The following is an 8800-nucleotide window of genomic DNA, read 5'->3' on the forward strand; positions in this document are numbered from 1 at the left end:
AAAATTATACTATACAAATGGAAAAAATCAAATATTGCAACGTTTGACATGCCATAGAAGTGGACGACTCTGTGGTGTCTTTTATTTCGAGCTCACAGGGATATATTGAATCGACATATGAATGAAAGTTATTATTGTTGATAGACAAAACGTCGTCGATATATCTAGATGTCGAATTGAAGGCCACAGCAAGAGATTTTTTCTTCTCGTGTATAAGTTTTTGAATAAATTCTGCTTCACATAAATATAGAAACAGGTCAGCTAACAAAGGAACACAATTCGTGCCCATGGGAATTCCAACAGACTATCGGAAGACCTGATCACCAAAGACCACGAAAATATTGTCAATGAGGAACTCTAGCATATTTTTTATTTAAACTTCAGAGTACTTATGCGTGGAATCAGAGTGATGTTTAACAAAGTAAGTTTTGGATGATTGATCACTAGATATGAATAATTCAATTTTCCATTTTTGTTGAAGATGCAACTGTCTATGATGTCAAAAAGTCTAGTCTTTAATTTATCGTGAGGAATGGTTGTGTATAGTGTTGAAAAGTCAAAAGTTTTGCTATTTCAAGTTTACTAAAAGTTCTTTAGAATATTTTAGAATCCACATTTGATTAACACCACTTCCGACATATGTAGTCCCACAGTAAGCTTGAAGTTTCTCCTTCACAGCTGTTAACATTTTCGTGAGGAGCAAATATTCTGACTTGGTAGAACATTTACTGGATCCAGCAATGTATCTTTGTTTGTAAAGGTTTTTATGTATATAGTTTAAGAATCAAGTATAGATACGGCAAATCATATTCATTCGACCCATTAACTGAGATATTAAATGTGTCTAAAACTAAAGCATGGTTTTGAAGAATTTCCTGTTTTGAAAGGGCAGTTGGAGTATAAGTACGATTACAAAAAGTGAAATTAATGCCAAGTTCGTTTAAAATACGGTTGTAATAATGAGCCATACAAAGACAATGTTGCTACAAGCTTTGTCAGCTGGAACCAAAACATATTCCTCATGTTACCTATCTAATTCTTTATCACTTCTGGTTTACTAAACACAGAAGGATAGATGGTACGTACTTTTGTTTTGATATGTCTAATGCGGGATTTTAATATTCCTCTTATGCTTTTAACCCATTCTGACAATGTATCAAGTTCTTTTTATGTAACGCGAGAAATATAAAGCACTTGATGTCAAAAAATATATATCGTGATGTCATATATAGGTTCACTGTTTGTCATCGTAATTATCAAAATACAGCAACAAAACTTACAAAGGTTTAAGACTTATCTCGTCATAGATATATGCTACTCGGTACTAGTTACCTTTAGATTTTTGCATACACACAATGACAGTTGCATGTTCGAGTTGCTGATCCCGTGGGGATCCGGGTTAGAATAGGTCCTCAGCACCCTTACTTGTCGTAAAAGGCGACTAAATGGGGCGGTCCTTCGGATGAGACCGCAAAACCGAGGTCCCGTGTCACAGCAGTTGGGCACGATAAAGATCCCTCCCTGATCAATGGCCATAAGCGGCGAGCATAGGCCTGGATTTTGCAGCCCCTCACCGGCAGTGGTGACGTCTGCATATGAGTGAAATATTCTCGAGAGGGACGTTAAGCAATATTTAATCAATCAATCGAGTTGCTGACAGCAGACGATGTCAAGATTCTTTCATTCACGAAAAGAGACCACTATTTATTAAAATATTTAGATAAAAATCGACAATTTGAAAACACACATGAAATAACACGCCAACATAATTTACTTCATTAATTCATTTTACTATACTTCCGAAAAGATCGCATCTAATCAGGGGTGACTTGGCGAAAAATAGGTGTATCGTGACGTCATATATAATATAATCGGTAGCAGAGCTTACTGATGCATACACAGGGGCTAAGCCCATTTTGACCCGAAACTCATTGTAACCATAAACATAGAAAGGGGTCTAACTCTAACTCACATGAAAAAAATATCCTCTCGCTTCAAATGCCTAAACAATCAGAAACTATGTGTGATATGCGTGATTGGCCGGTCTACGTGCATAAATTTATGTTTTAACTACTTGCATGCCAAATTTCCAGTCACGGGGACTTAAAATTGCAGAGATATACTTCATCCTTTCTGAGATTTTGGCCGTTTATTTTTACTAGGACATTTACCGGTTCAGGTCAACTGGTGGGTTTTTCCCTATGACAACAGTGAAATCCAGAGAAGTGGGACGCATTTCGCATCTATTGTACGGAATTTAAACCTATGCTACTTACGTACTCATATTTCGATAAAGTTCTCCATGTATGCTATATCTGGGTCTTTTATTCTGCAACAACATCGACTGCTAACAAAACCAGCCATTTTGATAGTTCATGCAAAAACAAATGTCATTGGTTGATATTCTTGGTAATATTTGACCATGACCATGACCTTTTCTTTTTTGGCGGAATAAATCGGAAGTACCTCTGTCTCTTATATACGCATACGACGTAAAATCTATTCACAATATGATCACTGAGGGATAGCAAGGTGCAAACGATTTGGCTTTATCCAGTCACAATTTGTATATTGGGGGCGAGGCTGGGACAGGCAAGATATTTTTGTTACTTGAAATTTACAATTTATTGAAGAAACAAAACAAAATTGCGTACCTCACATGTACCACAGAGATTGCCTGTACGAATTTTAATGGATCCGGAGCCAATGCCCAGACTATCCACAGTTCGAGTGGGATGAACGATGGAAGTTAATACTTGATTCTATTTTGTAGAAAATATCGGAATATATTACCATATTCATATAACAAATGAAGTTATATATTTCTTTATAATATACATATATCTTCTGTCAATAATCATATTTCAAGAAATTTTCAGTGAGGTAAATTTAATTTTGCTAACTTAGAATGGTCATTTGGTCCATTTACTTCTGAGATATATGTAATAGACAAGAAAGGGGGTGGCAAGTTGAAATAAGGTATGCAATGTATAATGAACATTTTTCTTTTAATAAATGAATGGTATGAGTTTGTATTTGTAATCATGGTATCAATGTGAAGGGTTTATAAAATAAGAATAACCTACCACAGGGAGCTACCAAATTGTGATTAGTATTGCTTGATTTGTTTTATGTTGCAGTATATGGGAAGAGCATGTTATAGTAAAATATTTTGAAAAGAAATTTTATTTTCATACAAATCTCACATAAACTTTCTCTTGATAAAAAATATGAAGTAAAATTACCACAGATATTTTCAGAAAATTAGATTTTTCTTATTTATTTTTATCATGGGCAGATAACTCTTCTTAAAAGTTTTAAGTGCAAAAAGATTTCTTTCTTATCATTTACTAGTCATGTGAATCTTTCAATATTATAACAGTAAACATTTGCCTTGATTTAAATCATTTAAAATTGTTCATTCTCCTTTGTTATACATTGAATACCTTAAATGCAAAATGTTTTTGATCATTTAAATTGAAATGATAAATATGGTCTTATTCGATGCCGTAACTAATTAAGGTAGCTCACTACACTAAAGCTTATACTCTTTATGACACTGCGTCACAAGATGGCGATTTAAATGTTTTGTGAAATTATTTCACCAGGATTGGGCTGGTGAACCGTATATCTTGAGTTCAAATATGTCAGATTCTTTTGTTCACATGTGTTGAAATAATATTTTTGGAAAATCATGTTTTTATCCAAATTTGCATATTTTCTGCCTTTTTGGAATATATACTTATTATATATCATCATATCTATTATGATTAAATCAATTTGTACTTATTTGAGAAACTATTTCAGGGTGTAGTGAGTCACCTTAAAGTTTGTTTCATAGCATGCTTTTGCTCTATAAAAGAATAACTTTAATAGGCACCGTAGGAGAAACACTTGAACTTTCATATTCTCTTGATAGGTTGGGGTTTACTCAGTGTCAGTGATAGGGTTTTCTCCCATTTTTTGAAGAATTTGCTTTTTTGGAAATAGTTAACTGTCCTAAAAAAAACCGCTGTTCAGACTTTTCTGGTACTGCAATATATGCATTTGGATTTGAATTTCCCCCATTGTATGTGGAACGCTGCTCGCAGAAAATGTTTTCTACTATGTCTGAATTTATCATTGATGGCGTGATGAAAATATTCATGTCTTTTCTGCTTAGTAGACCAGAACAAAGTTCAATTAATCCAATGATGCAGGATTCTATGTCATCCATACATTAGTAATACATCAAGCAGTTATTCTTTATCAGTGGTGTTTGTGACTCTTTCAGTATCCCTTCCCTCCATTCTTGGAACCATGAAAGAGCATGCTGCAAATCACTTAGTCTGTCATCATCAAGACTCATCACAGGTCTTATGTCTCGGAAAATTCTCACCAACTTTGAGGTTTGCTGCAACAGTTTAATGGGTCCATCCAAAATTATTCCATTTTTTCCTAATGTACTCTGATATTCTAAGAATAGATGAAGCATTTCTTTATCAAGAACATCCTCAGCAAGATGGTTCCTTATTTTCGATTGCTGGGATGGATACAAGTGTTCATTGGTCAGTTTTATGTATCTGGAGTGCATTTGTTTTATCCCATGTATAGCAGTCTTGGAACAATTGCCACTGAATGATTTCTCCTGATACTCATTGAAGGTTTCGTGTGCAACCTTTCTTAATTCCGCTGGCCAAAATATTGTTTCTAACCTTTCTTATTACATGGGAATAGTCCATGAGGAAAGCAACCTTTTCTTCAAAATTGCAGGGATTGTTTACTATTCTACTGTTTTTGTCAGAAACATTAATGTTCATGAAAGATCTATTGTTAGCTGCTCCATCCATTGACGTAAACGAGCATGCAAATCCAAACATCTGCAATCTGTCCACTGCATCCCAAAAAAGCATATGCAGATCATAGCCCTGTATCTGGTCACTTATGAAATGGGCGAAAACCTGTCAGTCCTAAAAAAAAAATTAAAGGACGAGGTTTCGAAGTTTTTCTTTTCTTTTATGCCTGCCCTTAGTGAATTAGCCTCATCTTCTTTGTCGACAAATCCTGCCAATTCTACCCCATCTTGGTTTTTCTCAATCTTCAAATCTTCTTGTACTGACATTTTGTCAAGAACAATCCCCTACAAAGCCTTCTTTAGGAACTTGTAATCTTGTCATAAAACATCCACTCCAAGATTCTATTGCGGAATCCAACGTTTTGACTAACACAGTTTTTGTACAAAATCAACAGTTTTGCAGATGGGAGTACTAACATGTTACTTTTTTTCTAAACATCCATAACTCTTAGGACTTCTATTGTAGATGTCCTAACATATGGAAATTATTTCTTTTGGCCATCTTCTGGCCTTTGGATTACGTCCCAGGTTTTTAACCTGGCTCAGAAGCAATGTTAACATGCTGTCAGATGCAGTAGGCAATAACTTTCTTATATCTACCTCTGTTACACACTGATCTGCACTATCAATTTCTTTTTCCTCTTGCTTTTAATTTGAAATCTGACCATTTTCAGCAGATACAGCCATTTCTGACATTTTGTACTTGTGTTGCTTCTAGATGTGACAGATAAGAATCTGCTGCACAAAGTTAAACGTATAATTATTTTTGTAGAAGAATTATCATTCTATTCATTATCTGGGTGATAATCAAGTTGTTCTATTGTTTGGAATCTACTACATGCAATTGACTTTAAGGTAGTTATTTTCACACCTTCACACATATTTAGTTTATCAGTAATTTTCAAAATAGATTCTAGACCCTCCTTAGAGCAGAGATACTTTGGATAAATGTTTAGGAATGATAAATCTATTTTCTGATTCGCACATTTCAATTCCCATTCACCATTTCCGTAGAAAGAGATGTTCTTGTCAATGGGATAATTGTTACCGTGTATGGAGTCCTGAATACACATACAATTTCATTTTCTGATATGATTTCTGAAACTACTTCAGATGGCATATATTTTGGAATGCTGTTGAAATCCAGAATATTGTCAGTTAGATGGGGAATATCTTTAAGTGAAAGATCTTTCACATATCTGATTTTTTTTTCCAGTTTTCCTTAAAACTTGAATATTTTTAATACAGCCTGCATATTCTTGGAAAACCACTCAATCTTTATAGGATCCTTTATGCCAAATAATTCTACACTCTCAAATTGGTATACATTGTATAGTTTTTCAAGCTGAATTTCTTCATCAGGTTCTTCCCTCAGACGAATTATTAGCCTATCAAAATAAACCACCCAAATTTATAAGAACTTTTAATTTAATTGGAACTTTAAATGACAGTGAACTTGGTGGAGGAAAAGAATGTCAGTGACACATGATAAAAAAGAAATATGGATGCTAAGTTGTGGAATGGGTATTGCCTATATTTTAGCTCACCTGAGCTGAAAACCTCAAGTGAGCTATTAATTGCCTTTTGTCTGTCATCTGTCTGTACGCTTTTCACATTTTCATCTTTTTCTCCAGAACCACTGGGCCAATTCCAATCAAACGTGGCAAAAATCAATCTCTGGTGAAGGGGATTCAGGTTTGTTCAAATGAAGGGCCATGTCCCCTTCCCTTTACGTAGTGCCCTTGTTCTTTGACCTGCATCTTTTGAACCAAGCTTAAATGCCTTGCAATGAACTGTTAGTTAAAGTATTTCTGTATGACTTATGTACACCTTTATACCAATCAGGCTTCAGTCACATTAACTTGTTTAAAGCAATATCTGATCTTCTTAAATTCTATGGTCGTTATAACAATCTAGTTTGCCAATACAGCCTATCATTGAGTCAAAAGCTGTCTGACGTGTTTCATGCCGATTGTTAAACCGTTCTTGGCACACTGATTTTGACTACGGATAACTCCGTTTACCTGATCAAGATATAGGACTCATTGCGGGTGTGACCGGTCGACAGGGGATGCTTACTCCTCCTGATGAATTCCCGTGATCAGTTCGAAAAGTTTAGTTCAAGGTCAGTTCGAAAAGTTTTGCTATTTTTTATACTACTTTCATTAGACCTCCTCTTTAATATGCCTCTGAAGTATGGGGTGGGTGTTCAAATCAAGATTCTGAACAACTTGAAAAACTACAGTTAGCAGCAAGATTGGTTACTGGACTAACATCATTGGCATCACGGGAATCTCTATATTTCGAAACTGGGTGGGAACCACTTATTGTTAGAAGATTGACAAAATTAAGAATACCTATGTATAAAATTAATCACAATATGGTACCCGAGTATCTGAAAGACATTTTACCAAATATTCGTTCACATGAATCAAATTACGTTACAAGACAATCGTGAAAATATGGCATTCCTAAATGCAGATAATCATCTTTCGTAGCAAGAGGGTACGTGAATGGAATTCCTTGTCCCCAAGAACAAGGCAATCTACGCTCGTTTAAAATTGTTTGCGCCTCCAAAAATCGCACCTTCCATCCTTTTTCTTTTCTTTCGGAGAATGCTATTAGAACGTAATCCATACGAGACTAAGACACAACTGTGTATTGAATATAGATTTATTTAGATGTAACATCATTGACAGTCCTTTGTGTACTTGTGGTAAAGTAGAGGATGCTTTCCGTATCTTTTTCTCATGTGCAAAATACACCGCTCCAAGAAATGACATATTTAATGCTATTTTTAGAATGGATAATTTGCATATAGTAGACACGCATGTTTGTTATGGTGAGATAACGCAATCAGTACCACAGAAAATGAAGAATTATTTTCCTATGTTCAGTTATTTATAAAGAGATCTGGTTGTTTTTAGTTGATGGAATTTTCATAGCGATCACTTTGTACATACTACATGCATATATTAATCAACTGTACATACATGTATATATTAATCAATTGTACATATATATCTACAGATATAATTTATTATATAATTGCTTTATGAAAGCTAATCATTTTTTACCTTTGATACGTTTGTGTTTCATTTCTTGAACATTATCATATGTAATCAATTGTCATATAATAGAAGGCGTTCTAAGTTTTAAGAACTTGTGCTCAATCCTTTTGTTATAACATCCAGACAATAAAATATGTTCAAATCAAATCAAAGAAACCAGAAGAAGCCAATGAAAATCGTTCTTACTTTAATAGTACACTGTTGCATCATATTACCCACAATGCATCACAGGATTATCGAACATACATCACAAGATATAGAATATACATCACAAGAGTATCGAATATACATAACAAGATATTGAACATACATCACAAGATTATCGAATATACATCACAAGATATTGAACATGCATCACAAGATTATCGAATATACATCACAAGATATTGAACATACATCACAAGATATAGAACATACATCACAAGATAGTGAACATACATCACAAGTGTGAAAATTTATCGGAGCTGTATCCGATGTTAATGTTAAATATTTACCGTTACACTTTTTGCGTTTGGATGTTAAATATTTACTGTTACATTTTTTATTGTAAACATAAAGGGATAAGTGATATCAAAATAATGTCGGATTATATGTCGTATCTTGGATACCTATTTTTGAGTTGAGAGGATCGTATTTGTATGTGATCGAGTATATGCTTTTGACACTTACCCTATTTTTTTAACATGTATAACTATATGAAGTTTGTGTGTTGTTTCCTCGTTCGAGTTTAATTTTGACCTATAAACAATAATGTTTTTAAGTCAGCGTTGCTTCTATAAGGCGTTTATTTTATCAAAATGTTGTGTTATAAGTGAAATAACTACCTTTTCTACCCTTGTTAGCTCGTGGTTTTGTCGTCGGCGCCATCGCTGTATTGACCTATATTACTGTTGTA

This window comes from Ostrea edulis, chromosome 7 (assembly GCF_947568905.1).
Source record: "Ostrea edulis chromosome 7, xbOstEdul1.1, whole genome shotgun sequence".
In the NCBI taxonomy this organism is placed as follows: domain Eukaryota; kingdom Metazoa; phylum Mollusca; class Bivalvia; order Ostreida; family Ostreidae; genus Ostrea; species Ostrea edulis.